Below are 21,276 nucleotides of genomic sequence, written 5' to 3' on the forward strand. Positions count from 1 at the left end.
TGTAACATGTTTACTTTTGACAGCAATTTCATAGGCTTAGATTTTATTGCTATTTTTTACACTCTCTGCAGTTTCCATACCTCAAAAACAACTTGAGAATGGGAAGAAGTGTATTATATAAGGGGACACCAACTACCTCAAACAAGAGAGCCATAACAGAGCTATATGGGATGACAAGTTAAGAAGCCATTCTTAGGGTTGTCAGGCACCTTGAGGAACTTCTTGCTTTCAGTACTAGGTGAATCAATCATATTGAATGCCTTGATATAAATCCCCCAGGGATTGCCTGAGCCAGCTCAGTTTCTGAGTCACTAATGAGTCATAATGCTTTGTCAAAAAATTGCTCCCCAGCACTTCAGGTTCAAGTAGAGGGAATTCTGAACTCACACCGGTGCTCCATAGGAGGCCTCTAACAAAGCAAGGCAAGGTCTGCAGGCAGACACAGTACCTTTTATTCTACCACCTGGAGTGGCTGGAGAAATTAGACATGCTTTCAGGCACACGGGTCCTTTTTCAGGTCTGAAATAACTTTAAAAACTAGATACTAGTAGAGACCAATGACTCAGAGTTTAGTTAGATATGTATCAATTAGATCAACTTTGAAAGAAAAGAGAGTCGGTGACTGTGGAGTAGAGGAGATGTAATTAGAGGAAGGCAAGAGGCAGAGAGATGGTAAGGTACTTTCAGCCCAGGGAAAAGAGAAAGAAAAGTATCCTGTGAAACATGGAGAGATTGACAGGGAAAGGGATAAAGAATTTAATCTGCCATAAAATCAGTATCTCTCTATAGAGCCCATGATTATCAATAGAGAGATAAATTTTAGTTCTCAGTATCTCTCAAGGATATTTTGTAGGTTTCTTTTCTTTTTTTCACGACTATAACTGTGCTTTAACAATTGATACCCTCTCCACTTACTTCTTCCTTACTACTATCTTTCTCATGTTCCTGTCACCTTTGGTATCTACAGCAAGATTGCACTGCAGTAAAGCAAGAAAGTACAGACAATTATCTAAAAACTGAAAGAATAATTGCCTATGATTGATAGAGGAAAGAAAATAAGATTGATAAGCTGCAGGCAATTTCCTTTTGTCACATATTGATCCAAAATGTCATAACTTCTTTTATTTCCCTGTAAGGTTACCTGGTTTGGATTACAGGACAGAAGAAATTGCATCAATACCACCTGTACACAGATGGGACAGCAAAATCTTCCTCTTGCAAACTTGTGTATGTGCATAGTTGAAGGACAGGTTATGCCTGTATGTCTTGCTGCATCTGCCTTTCCTGGACTACTTTTCAGCAAAGTTACTTTCATTTCTGCTCCAATACTGCAAACCCCAGGTCTAGTCAATATCTATCTTGTTCACAACACCCCAGATGTTCTTATCTCTAGTTTTGAACCTGCACAGTTACTGAAACAAATTTTGTTTTCTTCTCAATACCAATGCATATAAGTTATAATGAAGCACAGAAATACTAATACTAAATATTTATGAGCAGTATAGTAAAAATAACAAGTGATAAACTTATTTCTGTCACTAACATGCTTCTAATGAACACAGTATAGAAAAATACACAAATGTTGTAGATCTCAGCTAGCTAAGTGATCTTTAGTTCCTTGTAGAAGCAGAAGACATTTATTCAACAAAGAGCTTAGGATAGAGACAAAATAAATAGCCCCAGGACACTCCCACAGGGTCAGTGCTTCCACACATCCTGAATGATTTGACAGTGTTTATTTCTGTTTCCAAACAGCAGATGCTTTCCTGTATTAATCGTGCCTTCAAACACTTACACAAACATACATACATGCACACACATGCATATTTACACATGAACGTGTGCATGAGTGTTCATGTGTGTGTAGATGTTTAGCACAGTCAGAAGCCTGCTCTTTCCTTCTTTTCCTTTCTTTCTTTTTTCTTTCTTTCTTTCTTTCTTTCTTTTTCTTTCTTTCTTTCCTTCTTTTCCTTTCTTTCTCTTTCTTCCTTCCTTCCTTCTTCCTTTCTTTTCCTTATTTTCTTTCCCTTTCTTTTATTTCCTTTCTATATTTCTCTCTCCACATACGCATTTTCTCTTTCCTGTCTCCCTGCCTACTTTCTTCCTTTCTTGTTTTTTTTGGTAGAAATTAAATAGCAACAAGAGTTCATTTCATTCGTTCATTGCATTCAATGAGTAATGTGATTCATTTCACCTAGTTTAGCCACCCAAGATAAAGTCATCTACGTTTCCTCCAGATTATCTGCCTTCTGGGTCTACCATCTCTTGTTCTTCAATTGTTTTTAAAGAAAATATAGGAATTGAGACTCTGCTCACAGCTAAAGACAGATGAATGTAAGTACTTGTTCAGATGTGTCTGGAGAGCTGTTCAGAACCCAATGCAGACACCAACATCCAGTCAGATGAGTGACTGCAGATTCTATTATCTGAATTGACTAAGAGTTGGATAAGGTTGCTGAAACAAAGATCTCTAAAGTAATTTGAGATGCCCTGGAGAGTCAAAGACATCCATGGAGGATCGACAGATAAGACTCCCAGAAAACCCATGTTTTTCTAGAACAAAATGTGGAAGTTGGGTGAGATATCCTAACGCATTTCATGCTGACACTAGATGACTATTTCTAGGCAACTGAACTGAATGACTGATCTCCATGAACTGTACAAGAAGCTTAGATTACAAATAATCCCCTAAATGTAGCTGTATTAAACTGAATCCTTCCTTGCTTGATGGCCTAACAATGCACTCAGCAGTGACTTCAGCTACCTAAACATGAGCACCTAGTGCCACTAGAGAGTCTCTAAATCATCTGTAGGATCTGATCTTATAGGCAGGACACAAAACACCAGGGACACAATAACATATCTAGACTGTGTAATGGAGACCAGGCATGAAACATCACAAAACTTAAGTAAGCAGAGATGCCTAAGTTCAGGAAACTCAACCCATTCTCTGATTTTTATTCAAATAAGAGCTTATTTGATTAGTCCAATTTTCAGTTATGGACAAAATTAACATATTGAACATTTGACTTTGTACAAAAGGAAGATCTAAACTACAGAGGCCATATGTTTAAATTAATAATGTTACTAGAGCTCCTACAGTAGTTGTGCAAGTTTTGTAAACAACATGTATACCTCATAGTGTCCCATAAAAAAGCCTATAACATCAGGGTATATTAGAAATTCTAAATATCTATAGACTTTAATATACCTTCTTTATTTTTATATAATTAGGAGTTTATTTTATATAAGATAAAGTAGATTAAATGGAAAATTTTTGTACTTATTTAAACATTTCTTTCTGAAGATTCCAAGTCATTGTATAGCTGTGAATACATCTAAGTTAATAGAATTTTGTAGCATCACATTCCAGATTCCCTTATTAAAATGATACATCATAACAAAATGAAATGTTCTGTAGTGTCTGATGTGCTATGAAAAATACACTCACATATCTCATACATGAATGCTATAGTATTATGCATTTCCTGATCACTCTAACTTGATTGATTGATATCATTTATTCTGTATTAGCAGAACATGTACTCCAAAGAATTTAATTCACTACAGATTCAGATCCAGAGACAAAAAATTTTGATAAGCACTCCTTGTCTCTGAGTGAATCCATATTGTGACTCTAGAGAAAAGAATATCTTCTACTTCCTGCTGATCTCTAGTCTCTCCAGCTATGCAAGTTTTTCTTGGTTCTTTTTGCCAAGATGAAAAAGTTCACAAAATTTTTCTTCTTCTTGCTTAAAAATCTACGTTCATCTCTCCATTAATGTTGATATCTTAACTAGGTTCCCTATTCTGAGCTTTCTGTGTCTTCTTAGCAAAGACATAGTACTGTTCCTAGGGAAACTTCTTTTATTTCAGCATGTACTCTGACATCTCTCCTATTAAGAAAGATTTTAAAAAAACCAACCAAACCCCAAACCAATGTCAACACCCTACAACATTCTTGGAGCCAAACTCAGGTCACTTCCTATGGGACTTAGAACATATGTAACTAATACTCTTTACATGACTAAAAGATATTATTCACAATATTTGTTTTACAATGTTTCTAGATTTTGGAAATCCATACATTTTGTCTTGCCATCATTTTTTTCAGTTTTGGACATATCTATATCTCTAAACATAATTCCAGCTGCGCTGGCCTGAATACCCCAGCAGCTGGCAGAACCAACAAGGATGAGAGTCCTTCATTGTGTAGCCAGAGCACTTCTCATACTTGCCACTCACATCCAATGAAGCTGAAAACACAATAGGGACAATATGATATTGCCTGCAGTGATTCTGCATAACAGCCTAGTGCTCAGGGCCTGGGTTCATGAAGTAGAAAATTTGGACCTCTCCAGCCAGCAAGAAGCATTGAACTTATCAGTGTTAATCCCACACCAATAAACTGCAAATATGAAGCTTGGATTAAAGGGTATTCTTCATCCCAGCCCTCAAAAATAAATCACTTCTTTCAGGAACATAATGTCTCATAACAGGTATCTTCTACTGCAATGATAGAACAGTATCCTAAAAAATGTATGAGCAGAGGAGATGGAAAATTCAAAAGCACTGAGCCTATGCAGTGGAATTCGCTTTTCTACAAGAGATAAATAAACCACAGATATCTCACTGTCAGAGTATGTGAAAAATTTATTCTTTCAGTTTGCTGTTTCTTCACACAATGTTCCCTATTAATGAATTAAAGAAATAAAGAAACCCTATTGATGAACTAAAGTCTTTCTCCTACTTATTTTTAAATAGTGTTACTGAAACTCCTGTACATCCAGCTATCCAAGCTTGGAGATCTATTTAAAAACAGACAAAAATTTTATATTGTTAAGAAAATATTGGTTTTAAACATATTGTTTTCTTAACATATCATTGTCCAGAGAAGTTGTTAACATCCCATCCCCAGAAGTATTCAAGGTCAGGCTGGATGGGACTCTGAGTAACCTCATCTAGTGGAAGGTGTCCCTGCCCATGGCATGGAGGGTTGGAATCAGATGATCTTTAAGGTCCCTTCCAACCCAAAACATTCTATGATTCTATGATTCTACTATTTGTTTTTAAATGTTGTAAATCTCCATAAATGAGCATTACCTTTTATCATTTAAAGAAAAAAATTAGTAATGCTATATCACAATATGTTCTAAAATAAACTGGAATCCCTCTCAAACATGTAAAAAGAATAAATCTGCCCTTTGAGTATGTTTGTTTTGGATTGTTTTTTCATTTTATAAATCCTAACAATTTCTATTACTTAGTAATATAAAAACATAAAGATAGAAACTCAAACTTCTTTCAAAGTTCAAGATAATGTATTGATTCAGAAAAAGTCTACCTCCAACATTCTATCATTTCAAATGTTTTTTGCCTGTATCCACAATTAAACGTTGCTATAACCATCACTGGCACTTGTTTATCACGTCTATGGCTTTTGTACTTCCACCTCTGGGAAAGAGGTTGGAATTGAGAATGTTTGGAATAACCCCAGTAGGTGGAGATAAAGAGTAGTGACAAACAGAACCTGCCTTCAAACAGCGCAGTCTGGTTTTCATCATCTGGGAGTTTGTGTGGTTTAAGTGACACGGCTTGACAGAGAAGGATGACTGATTCAGTGCTACAACCACTGCCACCCTTAGCCTGCAACCCCAGCAGACTGCCTGGTGCCTCTGTGCTGGCAGTGCCTTTGGTGAATCCCACACCGGCAGGAGCAGGACGCTCCAGCTCAGAGCCAGCTCCAATGAATCACTGCCTGGACCTGAAGTGTGTGAAGTGACTAACGATACAGGAGAATAAGGGCTAGCAGGAGGGAAGCTTGCTGAAAACTCCTGATGTCACCAATGTCTGTTTAGCACTTGTTTGTTCTTGCCAACTGACCAGCAAGACAGCCTGGTTGCGCAGAGGAAGTACACCAATTTTCTGAAGGCAGTAGCATTTTGAATAAGAAGGAATAGGAATCTTATCTAGAAATAGGTAAATTATGAGCAGCCAGGATTTTTAGGTTATATTTGTATCTTGCAGTAATTCAGACAGAAGCAGAAACCTCACAGTCCCTTTCCTTGCTACTCACAATAATTCATTGCAGAAGAGGCCAACATGAAAAATTAACTCTCTCCCTCACAAGTATTGAGTCAGGAGCATCAGCCAGCACGGGTTTAGGAGGGGCAGGTCCTGTCTGACCAACCTGATCTCTTTTTACGATCAGGTGACCCACCTGGTGGATGAGGGGAAGGCTGTGGATGTGGTCTATCTAGACTTCAGCAAGGCCTTTGACACTGTCTCCCATAATATACTCCTGGAAAAGCTGGTAGCCCATGGCTTGGACAAGTGTACCCTCTCCTGGATTAGGAGCTGGCTGGAGGGTCGGGCCCAGAGAGTGCTGGTGAATGGAGCTGCATCCAGCTGGCAGCCGGTCACCAGTGGTGTTCCCCAGGGGTCTGTGTTGGGTCCAGTCCTGTTTAATATCTTTATTGATGATTTAGATGAGGGGATTGAGTCCATCATCAGCAAATTTGCTGATGACACCAAACTGGGAGGGAGTGTCGACCTGCTGGAAGGCAGGAGGGCTCTGCAGAGGGATCTGGATAGACTTGAGAGATGGGCTGATTCCAATGGGATGAAGTTCAATAAAGCCAAGTGCCGGGTCCTGCACTTTGGCCACAACAACCCCCTGCAGCGCTACAGGCTGGGCACAGAGTGGCTGGAAAGCAGCCAGGCAGAAAGGGACCTGGGGGTACTAATTGACAGGAAGCTCAACATGAGCCAACAGTGTGCCCAGGTGGCCAAGAAGGCCAATGGGATCTTGTCCTGTATCAAAAATAGCGTGGCCAGCAGGAGCAGGGAAGTGATCCTTCCCCTGTACTCTGCGTTGGTGAGGCCACACCTTGAGTATTGTGTTCAGTTCTGGGCCCCTCAGTTCAGAAAGGATATTGAGGTGCTGGAGCGGGTCCAGAGAAGAGCAACAAGGCTGGTGAAGGGACTGGAGCATAAGTCCTATGGGGAGAGGCTGAGGGAGCTGGGGTTGTTTAGCCTGGAGAAGAGGAGGCTCAGAGGTGACCTCATCACCGTCTATAACTACCTGAAGGGAAGTTCTAGCCAGGTGGGGGTTGGTCTCTTCTCTCAGGCACTCAGCAATAGGACAAGGGGGCACGGGCTTAAGCTCCGCCAGGGGAAATTTAAGTTGGATATCAGGAGAAAATTCTTTACAGAGAGAGTAATCAGGCATTGGAATGGGCTGCCCAGAGAGGTGGTGGATTCACCATCCCTGGAGATTTTTAAACGCAGATTGGACGTGGCACTGAGTGCCATGATCTAGTAAATGGACTGGATTTGGACCAAGGGTTGGACTCGATGATCTCGGAGGTCTTTTCCAACCCAATCGATTCTATGATTCTATGATTCTATCAACAGATTGTGTAACAAAAGACATCTCCTCAATTATGATAACTACCTATTGTGTAATAACACAATTTGTTGACTGTGAGAACATCATCATGAAAATATTGCCCTGCAGCAAAACCATAGGTCCTGAGATCCTGACATGTTCATTATTGATTTCTTTTTCCTAAAACCACTTTCTGGATTGTGAGCACAACCACAAACTAGAGTCTTGCATAATGGAATCTGGAAGACACATTATGGAAAGCAACAGCATTACTAGCAGAGTATATGTCTTATCTCTGTCTCTTAACAAACTTATTACCCCCTTTTTCATCACTAGGAACAGGTAATCTGGTGAGGCACACATGACACTGCCATTGACTGGATCACACAATGACTATGGGTTTAATTGTACAAAATAGCACCAGCTCCTATATTGGAGACAGTATTTGAAAGGTGACTGGAGCTGCATTTGCTGAACGGAGAACTGCCACTGTTACGATAGAGGAGCAGAACTTGAGATGTTCTTCCATCTCACCAACTTGTTCCAAGCAGTGGATTTGGCATTGAAAGGAAAATTTAGAACTATGTTGTGCTCTTTCGAGTGAAAGGAGCAGAATTCAGCCTAGTCATCACATAACTTGTCCATGGGAGAGGGACACCTTAGGATACTACTATTTTGGAATAATTTATTTTTAAAACTTCTCTTTTTTTCAGCATGTAAATTAGTATCCAACTCTTTTATACTGAGAGTGGATGTTAAAAGCTGTTAGAGTTGTTGTTCTTTACTCACTCTATCTGAATTTTAGCTTTTTTAGCATTAAGGAAAATCTCAGTCCAATGAGAAACAAAATTAGTAATTAAGGAGCAAAGAAAATGTAAATTATATCAGTTTCCCTCTCAAACTTTCTTATTCTCATCTATGATTAGTCTTTAGGTACAAGGATCAAAGCAAAAGAGGCTGCACAAATTCTATGACTTTACATTTCCAAGTTTTACGACAGTGTTTTCTTTACATCAGTTACCAAATATCTAATTTTCATTTCATTTAGCATTTTAGGTTATTTCCCTTACAACACAATAATAGGAACCTGAGTCATCTATCCCTCAAATGTCAAATTGAATTAGAAAGATTTCAGTCTGGTGATAGCCTTAATTACAGCAGCTTGATAGTGTTTTAGGCTTTTTTCCAAAGAGATAACTGTAACTTTTTAGCTGTCATTTTCCATCCTGGAAGAAGAGTTTACCTAAAGTGTTCAGATAAAGAACTGAACTACATCATAGCAGTTACCATTAAGTTCTTAAATTCTCAGGCTGATTCCTCTAATTGTCAATATTATCCTGTAAATCAGTAGGGTCTATAAAACTACTTTTCTTTTTCAAAACATCCTATCAGATCATTATTGGGAATAAATGTAATTTCTGTTGCCTCAAGAGCTTCTTCTGTTCCAAATATTTTAAATGCAGAAAGACAAATTCCTGTCATTTTAATTTGTGTTGGGTTTATGATTGTTCAAGACATTTAAGACCAGTTTCTTAAAATATACAACTTAATCCTCTTTGTGCCTATTTTTATAGTCCATTTTTTCTCAAGTTAGGTGCGGTATAACATCTGGGGTATGATGCATATTAGTCAGTACTGAAATCTATCTTCAAAATACTAATAATTTTGTCATATAATTTTCAACAATCTTGAAGAGTAGATATTTTCATACAATTTTTGAATCTTATTTGAATGACCGAAAGAACTGTTAATTCTCTTAGTAGTGTGAAATTCATATGGCCATCTGCATGGACACAGCAAACCATAGATCACATCTAATGAAATAAAGCTTAAAATACATATGGGGTTTATTGAAAATGTTACAAAGACTCATAAAGTCGTCAAATCCTGAAGGCACTTTTATAAATCTTTCTGTCTTATAAGAATACATTATTGTGTGTGTGGTCCTTAGCATTGCAGGAGAGCAATGAAAGTTTGTATTGAATTCAGTAGTCTAATGCTCTTTAAATAAAAAATAGTCAAATACATATGTAGACAAGCTGATACTTTGTTTATTCTACAAGTCTATCTGTGATAATAAACTCCTGGTAAATATTTGCTCTTTGGAGATTAGATTTAACATACTTGCATTTACTTGCAATTAAAATGTTGCTTTCCTGATGACTGTTGCATGAGCTGCTGTATTTCATAAGTGACATAACAAAATGTAAAGATAAGAGTTAAGTGGAAAGAAGTCTGTTGTGAATACAGCCTTGGTCTGTTTCTGAAATCAAGTTTATGGCAGTCATATTTGAATATTTTTTCTCTTCTTTAACCTTATTGCCATTTGACACTATCAGATCTTAAATCTGTAATTATTTTCTGGTGTTTTCTTTTCTTTTTTTTTTCTTTAAAAATGTCGTCATTTTACAGCCTTTACCATTTTTGTTAAAGAACAACGATGCTTTTCTTCTTTCCTTATATGATTTATTGACTATTATGCACCCAACACTTCCAAATTGCTTCTAAAAGCAATAAAGTAACAGGATAAATTCTGAGAAACAGAATGCACTTATTGACTCTAAAAACAGAAAATTCAAGATTAATGCTATATTTTTCATGGTATTTAAAGTTTTTAAACTAAATGCAAAAAGGTTCTTTTATTTTTCCATACTGCATCAGTCCAAAGGGATTAGCTTAGTATATGAGAAATATTTATGATGCAAGGAATATAACAGTCCTTCAGTAGTTCCAAGCCTGTGATGGCAATACACTTTTGCATTTCCTTTCATAGCTTTACTAAGCTAAAATATGCCTAAAGCAGATCATGTTATTACAGACATTATAATTGTTCCATGTATATATGGACCATCTTTTCAGCTGTTGTAAACCAGGTTAGTTTTGCTAACTGCAGTACAGTGACTCTGGTGCAAACACAGTATGGCAATGCAGAAGCCACATATGTGTGTGCAAACACTTTCATCCTTCATGAACCCACTTACACATGTGGTTATACCAAGCAGTTCCCAAGAAACTGGTAACACTGCTAATTTTAGAAACTTCCATGGCATAGAAGTAGAAATAAGCACCCAGTAAAAATGAGGATATACTTTAGTAATTTCTCACTTAAAAATTTAGAGAAGGAAACAAAGCTGCTATAATTTAATCTTTTTTTTTCCTTTTCCCCCACTTGTGTTTTCATAATTTCTACTTTGCCATCTCCACCTTCGTCTTGCTTGCCTTCCACTTTTCAGCATTAGTCATTGAAAACAGTATTACTTCACTTCTCAAAAACCTAGTGCACATCTTCATCTGAATTAATTTCTCATACTTTTTCCTGCAAAAATTCAAACTCTTCTCCTCTGTGTCCATGATTTTGTTCTACTTCTGCCATAAAAATATATAATTTATGTCCAGGTTTCTCTTTCAGTTTTATCATAGACAGTACATTTTTATGGGAGTCTAAATAAATTTTCTGCCTTTAGTCAATTGTTTCTGAATTCCTTTCTGAACCACTCTCCTGACACTCTATACAAACTGGGTGCAATTAATTGGCATGAACTGAAGAATATTTCTGTGTTGTACCATAAAGCACTCATTGTTTTTCCTTTGTTACTTTAATAAGAAAAAATCTATTTATAATTAAGTACTATACAAGTAGATGGAAATTCTATTTCTGATGGTTTCAAATCTAGTGTATGTTTTGAAACTATTGAGCTATCAGCAAGTAGAGACACTGGCAGAGATTTAACAACGTATAAGTGTCTCTTCTTTTCTCCTCTGAATCACAACTTCAATTACAGAATTTTTACCTTCTATGAGTCTGCAGAAGTAAATAGGAGAGAGAATTTTATTTTCCTTAATTTTGCCTGCTTATAACAGCGAAATGCAAAAATACGTGACTTCTATGTGATGATTATCCTTGTTCATATTTTTTTATGAGGATCATCTTTCAGCCCTGCTACCCACTTCCACTTCACTGAAGTCAAATATCAACAGGCTGAAACTCGGAATAAGCAAAGATCATGGTAGAAAGGAGGTAACAAGCAGAGTAAAAGGCTTGCTACAGAACATATGTCCTTGATTAAAAAGATATCATCCTAAAATTTGTATCACTGTGCAGAACCTCCATTGGATAACAGGTAATTCATTAATTCATGATTCTTCATTCAGAGGATGAAGGAACCACTGGAACAGGTTCCCCAGAGAAGTGGTCACAGCACCAAGCCTGACAGAGTTCAAGAAGCATTTGGACAGTGTCCTCAGTCAAATGGTTTGTTTTTGGGGGTCGTCCTGTGCAGAGCCAGGAGTTGGATTCAGTGTTCCTTGTGGATCCTTTCCAGTTCAGAAGTTTTCATGATTCTATGATTCATGTCTTCAGCCAAGACACCATTCCTTCATTGACATTGAGCAATTTATGGGCTAACTCTCACAGAATGGAAAAGTTCACACAGCAGAAAAAATAAAGGTCTGTGATCCAGTAGGATGCGTAAGATCCAATAGGATGTGATGCTCTGCAAGTGGGTAGGAACCTAGGAAGCTGATGTCCCTTCAGAAAGTAGCAAACACTCAATATTTTTCTTAAGTTTTAGACAATCCCCATTCATTGGGAATTTGCCACTGATCATGTCTTCTTCTCTTAATCAATGAAGACTTTTTCCCAGTTTTGTAATGTGTCACTTTAGTTCTGACCATTGTAAAGATTAAAAAAAAACTCTTACGTTTTAGAACAAGGTCTTTTTAACAGGACCTGGGCTTTTTCCAAATATTTTTCCTAATAGAGAAATACACTGAAATCCTGAGCAGTTCTTATGACAAATACAGTCCAAGGTGCTTTTCCTTTTAGGTTGATAGAAGTATATCTTTCCAACTTCTATTTGTTTGCAGGTGAACTGCAAAGTCCTGAAATGGTCACTGATATCATTAGCAAATATCTATCTCCTTCTTCTAGCCCTACCACACAAGATTAGCTAAAGCATTCATTTGCATACACTACCTTCTTTTTTCAGCTGTATGTTTTGATCTGCTTGGCACTGGTTTTGATCTAATGCAGGCTGAATCTCCTGACCTTTAGATTACTTTGCAAGGCCAAATTTTTTCAGTTGTATTTTATAAAGAGGTAATTAAATACTATGCTAAGGATTTCATTATGAGTCCCACTGAACTCTCCAACTGTACTTAGCTCATTTATTTAAAATTACATATGTGATTTAATTAACTTGTGATATATTTGTGCATATGGCAAGTAACATTTCACAAGTTTATCTTATAAACCGTATTTTCAAGTGCTACTAATAGCTACTAATAGGCAAATAAATGTAAGGAAAAGACAACCCAGCTCTTATAAGGATTCAAAGCCTTTTCTCCCTCCTTGCTCCTCCCCCGCCTAAACATTGAGCTTTGAAAAACATAAGTCCTACATCTACAGTGTGTCTTTATATTTTGATAAGCTGTATAAGATTTGTTCAAGCTCCCCTCCTATGCGCTATAAAATATTTTGGTTAAGGAAAGAAAACTTTGAGAAGTACATTTATGTATTAAAAAAAAAAAAAGAAAGAAAAGATTTTGATTAAAATTTGTTGAATTGTAATTGCTCAAGCCAAATTTTATCTGATAGCCGCTCAAAAGTTCTTTTTAATTAACTAAATTAAATAAATTGATTGCACCTTTCGTATTTCTGTTAATTAGTATGTGCTAAGAATCATTGTGAGAAGAAGTAAGATGAACAGCACTGATGGTATCAATGTTACAGCTGCCTGTCACATCTGCCAAAAAGTAGACTGAAAGTTTCTAAAAAATAGTGAGATACATTATAATGAAGACTTAGGGGAGAGAAAGAGATGAACACTAGCATTTTAAACTTCCATACCAGCCCTTGCAGAATTGATGACTGCACGTGGGTGTAGCTGTCAACTAATATTCTCTGAATAACTCTATTACCTAGGGAAATCAGAGACTCCAGTGAGTTTATATTTTTACCCTCCTGAAACTAGTATACACATACACTGTGTGAAAGAGATATTGGATTGCTTGCTGTGTCGTGAACATATATAATCCACTATACCATGTACCTCTAGGTTACAAATCTGGAAAATATATACCTTTTGGGCTAGTGCATTTCTCTTTAATTTCAATAAAAATCACAGACTAGCTCTCTTCCATGCCTGGGCATGCATAGCTCAGTTTTTTGGGTAAGAGAAATTTACCTTATCCATGCAGAGGGAGTCTCTCTGCGACCTCACCACTCCCTTCCCATCCCTTTAGAGGTGCCATAGCACAGTGGGGCCCTACTACTCTCTCCTGCATTGCCTGTCAATCAGTTAGGTTTTAGAGAACATAAATCATTTCCATTTTTAGTTGGACAGCTGTTAGGTTGGAAAAGGGAAAAACTACTGGGATATTATGCAGCTGTCAGAAATCAAACCATGATATTTGGGTTTTATAGCACCAAGTTTTCCACACAGAATGTCCAGCTTCATATCCATATACAGACTCGCCCTTGTAATGTCCAGGGTCGTCATCTCTTCCCAGCTAGTCAAACTCCCAGAAGCATTTTCTCTGGCGCTTGGAGCAAAAATAAGGCAGGGTTTACTCAGGAATCTGTCATGATCTCAATGATAGGATACAATGTGGGAGATAGAGTGGTTATAAGAGGTTGATGAAAAATTAATGAAATCCTGATGAATCTCTCAGCCCCCAAATGTCACAGATTATATTATGAACCATGTAACGAATTCACCAGGTTATGCTGGCTGTGTGTCAAAAGTTTTCTGTGTTTTGTATACTTAACACGGACATTTCACTTTGTTGCTCAGTGCAATATTTCTGAAACATACTTAACTACCTTCTTTACTTAATTAATCAGCTCTCTTGATACAATTCTTTATATTATCTTCTGTGAAATCAGCTATTTTCTCTTCTGTCTCCCTGTTGTCTGTCCTCCAGAAAATTGAGTCTTAATTCAGAGAAAACATTTTTTTCTCTATACGGAGAAAAACAAAGATGAGTTTAAAATGCTGCTGGATTTTTGTCTTCATTCCTCAGCCTTAGTACAACACCTTGTACAAAAAAGTAAGCTAGTTGGTGCAAGGCTCTCCTGTTAATCTTTTGCACTCATACTTTTCTTCCCTATTCTGCTGTTTTCTGCCACTTATGAGGATGGGTATTTATTTTACTTGGATTAATTTTGATTTCAGCCTTCTTGACCGCATCTTAAGTATTTCCCATGCATTACTGAATCGCAGCCAAATCACTTTAACTCATTTCACATTCATTCAAGTAGCTATTGACTAAGTAAAAATAATACTAGAGTGCATAAAAAGCTTGAATAACTTCCTTTCTGATTAGTGTTGCAGTTAAAATCTCAGACTAACATCATAGGCTGCTCTGCTCTGAATTTAAAGGAACAGATTTACATCCCACTCTTTTATCAAACACTTATACATCTAATTCCTAAAAAAAAATCTATAATTTTGCAAAGTATTACAGCTTCAGTTTTTCAAATCATTCAAAGACTTCTGATTCAACCTTTTATCTATTTGCCAACTTCAGTTTTGTCAATAATAATGCTATGTAGCACTGTTTTGGTCTTAAAAGAATTCACATTCCAAATGGCACCTTCCATTAGTCTGAATCAGTACTTTTTGTCAAAGGTATATGAAGAACTATCAATAATTCAATAACAAATTTTCCAAATGGTAATCTTTGAGAAGTGTGACCTGTTTGCAAGGGCCTCATCTTGTACTCACTAGCTATGGAGCTTATGGGAGGAGCAGGTTTGAGAATCAAATAGGTATAATCAACCCAGGTATGTAGATAAGCCTTCTATCTTTCTTGTCACAAACTTATGTTTCTGCATGCACTTTCTTTTGACAGAAATTTGGAAATTGTAGTTTTGTCTTTTTGTATGAGCTCTTTTGTCAAACTCTCCAGGCCCCAGAGTTTCCAGACAATTCTTTCAAAGAATAGGCTGGTAGATTTGGAAACAAGTTCTTTGACCTTTGGCTGGTAAGTGGTACATTGTATTTTGTCTGACCTTAAGTAATTTTCTGTACCAAGACAATTCTATGTATCTAATTACAGCATTAGTGTAAGAATTCTTCCAGCTGTCCAGAAGGTTTTGCTATTGGATGATATCATAACCAGGGTGTTATTAAATCTCACAGCAGCTGGAGATTTGACTCCAGTCAAGCAAGAATCCTACAGAGATATCGAATAGTGATGGATTTCCTGTATATCTTTCAATGAAAGAAACCTAAGACTTTTTTAAGATGTCATAGTGTCAGCAGAGTTTCTAAAATAAATCTACATCATCTGTTGAAACTATTTTTAAATTTGTATGAAGGTAAAAGTTGTTGATAACTTCTTTTGAGTCTAAAAGTTCTCAGTAAATCAAAATCACAAAATAAGTGCATGTATTTCTTCTAATGCATGTTTTCAAACTTTGGTAGAAATAACATGGAAAATATAACATCAGCATATTTCTGAGACAAAGTACTTCTCCAGCTTTATCTGAAAACCACTAGTTTGATTATGAATGTAAAATGTATACTTTCAATAAAATAATAACATAACACAGAGAAATTATTTTAATTTCCATTTTGAATTGCATCGAGGAGCTTAAGGCCTTGAAAATTTTTCTGAGCATTTTATATTCAATCAGGTGAAAGTATAGTCCAGTTGGACAAAGCAACATCATGCAAGTGGCCACCCACTCTGATTTTCATCATCTTTTTTTATCATCTCATGAAAATTGATGGATTTTTTAAAAGTAAGTGCAAATAGTTATATTATTTTTTTTAAAAATACAACCTTTTTAAAGAAATCAAGAGTTATTACACATTAACTTGCAAGCTGCAGTACTGTAGGAAGCCACAGCACCCAACAAAAAAATGCACCTCCAAAGTAATACTCTAGTGGAAAAGGGGATTACTGATCCTGCCTAACTTCAGTTTTACACCTTAATATAAAGATTTAGATTCTCAGTTTTCCTTTAAGATAATGAAATACGGGGGGGTGCCTCCAGGAATTATAACCAAGATGTTTAAATTGGACATTAATCTGTATGCACTGAGCTGCCTCTTTCTCCTTTCCACAAGTCACAGGGCACAGGGAAGCGTTCACATGTGACTTGTGCAGATAAATTCTTAAAGATGTACATTCGTGTTCAATGTAAGGTTCTTGACTTTGCTTTCAGAATACTAACATTAATTTTTTTGCAGGAATTTTTACTTTTCTTATCCTACTCCCAGACTCCTATCCATAGATCTTTTCTCTATATCCACAGAGACAGAAGGACACTTGGAGTAAAAATAGTTAGAGGACAGAAAAATAAAGTTAGGGAGCGATGGGAAAGCTGGTTTTGCCAAATTTAGACCCTATCAAAACCCCTTGGGTTCTGTATTGCAAAATAGACCTGGAAACTTCTAAGTACTAGTCTGGTCTGATGTATGCTACTTTTTTTTTTCTTTTTTTTAAATATTCCTCTGGTAACTCTACAAACAAAGGATTGCTTTCAGGTGAGACACACAGCTTGCTAGAAAAAGTTAACACTAAGAGAGAATACATGCTCAGAACTGGAAAAGGAAGACAAGTTAAAATTGCTCAGCAAGCTCGGAGGTCCTAACTGGTCTTTTCTGTACTGAGACAAATTTCAATGCCTAGAAGCCTTTTACTCAAGAAGTAGCCATTACTCTTCAGTCCAGCTGTGAACTTGAGATAGAGAATATACATGTTCAGGAATGGATACTACAAGCAGTCCTTATTCAAACATATAACTTCAGGGAGGAAAGACTGATCAATGTTTTACAAGATTAAGCCTTTGTTGTTTTTTCTACATGCACTTTGGAGGAGCAATATGTCCAAGAACAATACTATAAAATTATATTCCATCTTTGAAAAATATGACAGAATAGCAAATTATACTCTATCCTATCATAACTGCCTTCCTTTCCTTATATCTTAAATTTGAAATAAAAGGATTTAAATCAGAAAAAAGACTTTTGAAAACACTGGTTAACCTGGACATCCCAGAAAAAACAATATGTGTGTGGAACAAATTTTTCAGTTCACTCTGTAATTCAGGATAACATGTAGTCATAGTGCTCCAGGTGAATCCTGATCAGGAGTCATAAACAGCAACAGGTTCACCTTCCCTTCTGTGCTCCAGATGGAAAAGATCTTTCCACTGTCCATCTGGAGACCCTGTGTTGCCACACATCTCCCTTGAATCCAGAGTTTCGGTTTTTGCAAGGAAAGCAATTTATGCATGACTGCACAGTTGTAAAGAATTTCACCTAAATTTCCTGTAGAAATTTTGACATTACATGCTTTCTGCTGCTAATCAATTTCTTTTAGCAAACTGCCTAAACTGATCTCTTAGAAGTTATCCATCAAACAATTTAATGAAATCAGGTTAAGTTACAGAAATCCTACTGAGATCTGTCGTTTCCTTTTTTCTGACATACACTAGGCTGGAATTTTACTGAACGAGTTCCAGCATGTGCTGTACACCTAATTTTTCATGAGGTAGCAGACATCTTGCCATTATTATTCCGTGAAGAGCATTCACCTATGACCTCACACAAAACTGCTCATCAGAATTCTGCTTCTGAGAGGAAACTGCACTAACTCTGCTTCTTCAAAAGAATTCCAGCAATTTAATAGAGAACGTTTTAAGATTTAACTTTCAGAAATTCCACCGTGGTAGAATGGACTCTACCATGCCAAACAAGCACAAGTTTTCCATATGTGATGGATGAGGACAGTTAGATATCTAAGCAGATGCATATGTGAATACATGCAGATAGAAAAAAGCCATTCTACTCCCACTCAGGAGGGACAGCATCCTAGCTGTGCCTCTCATTGTTGTCTTTCTGATGTTCAAACCCTGTACTAGACCTAGCAAATGTCTGGTCAAATTGGGATGTACAAAAAGGAACTACTCTGTTCTTCTCCAGCCATGGAGATTTGCTCTAAAAAAGTGACTCACAAAAGCTGATTTAAAAACCAATAATAATTTTAGATTAATTATAAAAACAGGGTGATCTTTGGAAATGTTATTTTCTGGAGTTGAAGGAACAATTTTGACTTCACCTAGGTTCACCAAGAGTTAGTACGGTTCCCTCATAAAAACTGGGAGTGTGAAGTCTTCCTTTTTATTTCTCTGGCTTAGTGGCCAGTACACTTGCTTGCACTGTGAAACTGAGGTTATCTTCAATTTTGCATGAGGGAATCTGAACTAGTAGCTCTAGCGTAAGAGTTCTAGCAATTAGATGGGAGAGTATTTTTTCTCAAAACTGTGGATAAAAATAATTATCTCATACAGGAGCTTCAGGAATAAGCCTGTGTGTTAATTTCACGTCAAAAGACCACAGTTTCTGCAGCCTTTCTCCCATTTCATTAAAGAGTGAGAAGTTCTAGCTTATTAGAGAACCCAAGAAAGAAAAAAAAACACAGTAGATGGTAAATTCAAGGACTTCTAAGGCCAGGGATGGTCATTACACCAAGACTCCTGTATAATGTTATGCTGTAGTAGACCGAGTTCTTTCTCTTTGATTAAAGGCAATGTGAGGGAAGGATCCAGCCTAATTTTATTTTTTTTAACATGAAAATAGGAATGGTCCAGCATTTCCTTTGCTGTTTTTTATGAAAATAGTTAATTTCCTCTCTGGGAAAGAAAAAAGAGGAATTCTTCTATCCTTTCCATGTTAATGTTATTGTGATATAAACCACTGTGTCTGAATATAAAAGTAGCTTGACCACTGTTAACTCTTATTTCTTCACTAGAAGAATAATCAGTTCCCTGTTTCAAGTCTTTTTGCTAGTCTATTACTTACACATTTCTATCTCTTCATACTAATACCTCTTCAATGGTTAAATATTATTGATTTGAAACAAGCAATTACTCTGCAGAAACAAAAGGTAGTGTTAGAGTTCAGTTGTCCTACACACTGGCTGTTTCAAGCGTAGCCATGAGCTGAAACACATATAAATTATTTTGATTATTTCCACTATGCTTATCTAAATTTGTCAAACTACCCGAGCAGATGTGCTTGACTACCATCTTTGAATCTCCTTCTTTTTAGGCTTCTACATCTATAAATGTAAATCTATATCTATGTCCTTATATATAACATTATGTAAAACATTATATTTAACAATATACATAACATTTCTGAACATGTCCATCACTAAATGTAATGCACTTGAACACTGGGCACCTGCCAGATCTCGTCAACTCACAAACTAGTATCTACTGGGCTGCCTAAGGATGCATTTTCACAATCAGCAACATAAAATGGTCCCCTCCTCCACTAGCTCAGCAATCAGAGTACCCAGTCTTGAGACAGGCAACAGAAGCCAAATGTTCATTGCTGGCCAATGTCTGGAAGTTCTAACCATGAGGCATTTTGCTGATGAAATGCTCTCAGGCTTTCCCTAGGATGTAATTATTTTGCACAGGATATGTGGTGATATAGGTCACCCCTCCTGTTACATGGGATCAACATACACTCCTGATCCAGTTTTTAGGTCACATCCTCCAACAACAAAAGGATGTGCCTTTCTTTAGCCATCAAGGGAGGTATTTTCTCCTGTAGTAGCAACTATGAATTTGATTTCAGGTTTCCCTCATTCTAGCACAAAATAGCTTGCTGATGGGGTTTACTGTCTATGTCTTAAGTTCACTTTGCTACAGCATTCAGCAACTGACAGTATTTCCAGACTAATACCTTTCATTACCTTGTAAGGCAACAAGGCCTCCAGTTTCAGTGGGGAACCTGAGGCAGAAGGACTCAAGGTGACTTTTTTTGTTCTGACAAAGGAAGTCTGCAGTAGCAGAAAGAACTGATCTCTGGATTAAATAGGATATGACTTTACTCTAAAATAGCTGTCCAACAATTCCTGTGTCCCATTCAGCTTTTCCCAATATCTGTCGGTGATTCAGAAAACAACAGGAATATTGAAAACCAGAATATTAACAGCACAAAATACAGTTAATTGAGGATGCAAGCAAAGTCTTATCTGGGTACTTTGGACTCCATCTGTGTGAAAAACCATTACCACCTTCACTCCAATTTCACTGAACTCCTACAACAGTTTGTATTTACACAAGATCCTTGATTGCACCAGAACTTTTTCTGGATTACCACAGGTTCCATCCTTTTTTCCTGTGAAGTTAAAAAGCGAATACTATTATATCAGTTGTTATGTTTTGCTTCTTAATTTGGAGAAATATGTTACTCTCAAGAGTGGAAATCAGATGGGTAAGGTTGATATTTCATTTAAGTTGCAAAATGGCTGATTCACTCTGCTTGTTCTTTGCTAGTTAAATTGTATCCTATATACTAGACTCACTGAACCTTGTGAAGCCAGACCACCTATCTCTACATAGTGAATACAATAATAATTTTTTTTCTGATCTGTCCACTGGCTTTTCCCCATATTTGGACCAATTTAAACATTAACTATTGATTTGCAAGCTTGTGACTTCTATACAATATTTACGATCTTTTTCCCAATAGAAAAATAGAAAAAAAACAAGCTTCTCTTATAGTTTTCTAGTTAGTTTTGAACTTTTTCTCCAAGACTTTTGGCTACGGGAGCTTTTTGATATACAGCAGTAACACTTAGTGAATCCTATAATTCCTGACACACAACTAGATAACCATTGACTGCCCCTCAACTCAGCACTCATGATTTACATTTTCTGGTTCACTCCTGCTAATTAGCACTAATGTACTAATGAGATGTTTCTTAGCCTGAAACAGAGTGTATAATAAAGCACTGACCTATTTTAGTGCTTTAACTCTATATTGTGACTACAAACACAATCTTTGTGTTATCACCAAGTAGCTCACCAACTTAACTGGAGTTGGGGTAATTAATGGGATGGGTGCAATAATGGA

The sequence above is a fragment of the Pipra filicauda genome, unplaced genomic scaffold (genome assembly GCF_003945595.2).
Source record: "Pipra filicauda isolate LSUMZ 115617 unplaced genomic scaffold, ASM394559v2 scaffold1_size10287979_pilon, whole genome shotgun sequence".
Taxonomy (NCBI): domain Eukaryota; kingdom Metazoa; phylum Chordata; class Aves; order Passeriformes; family Pipridae; genus Pipra; species Pipra filicauda.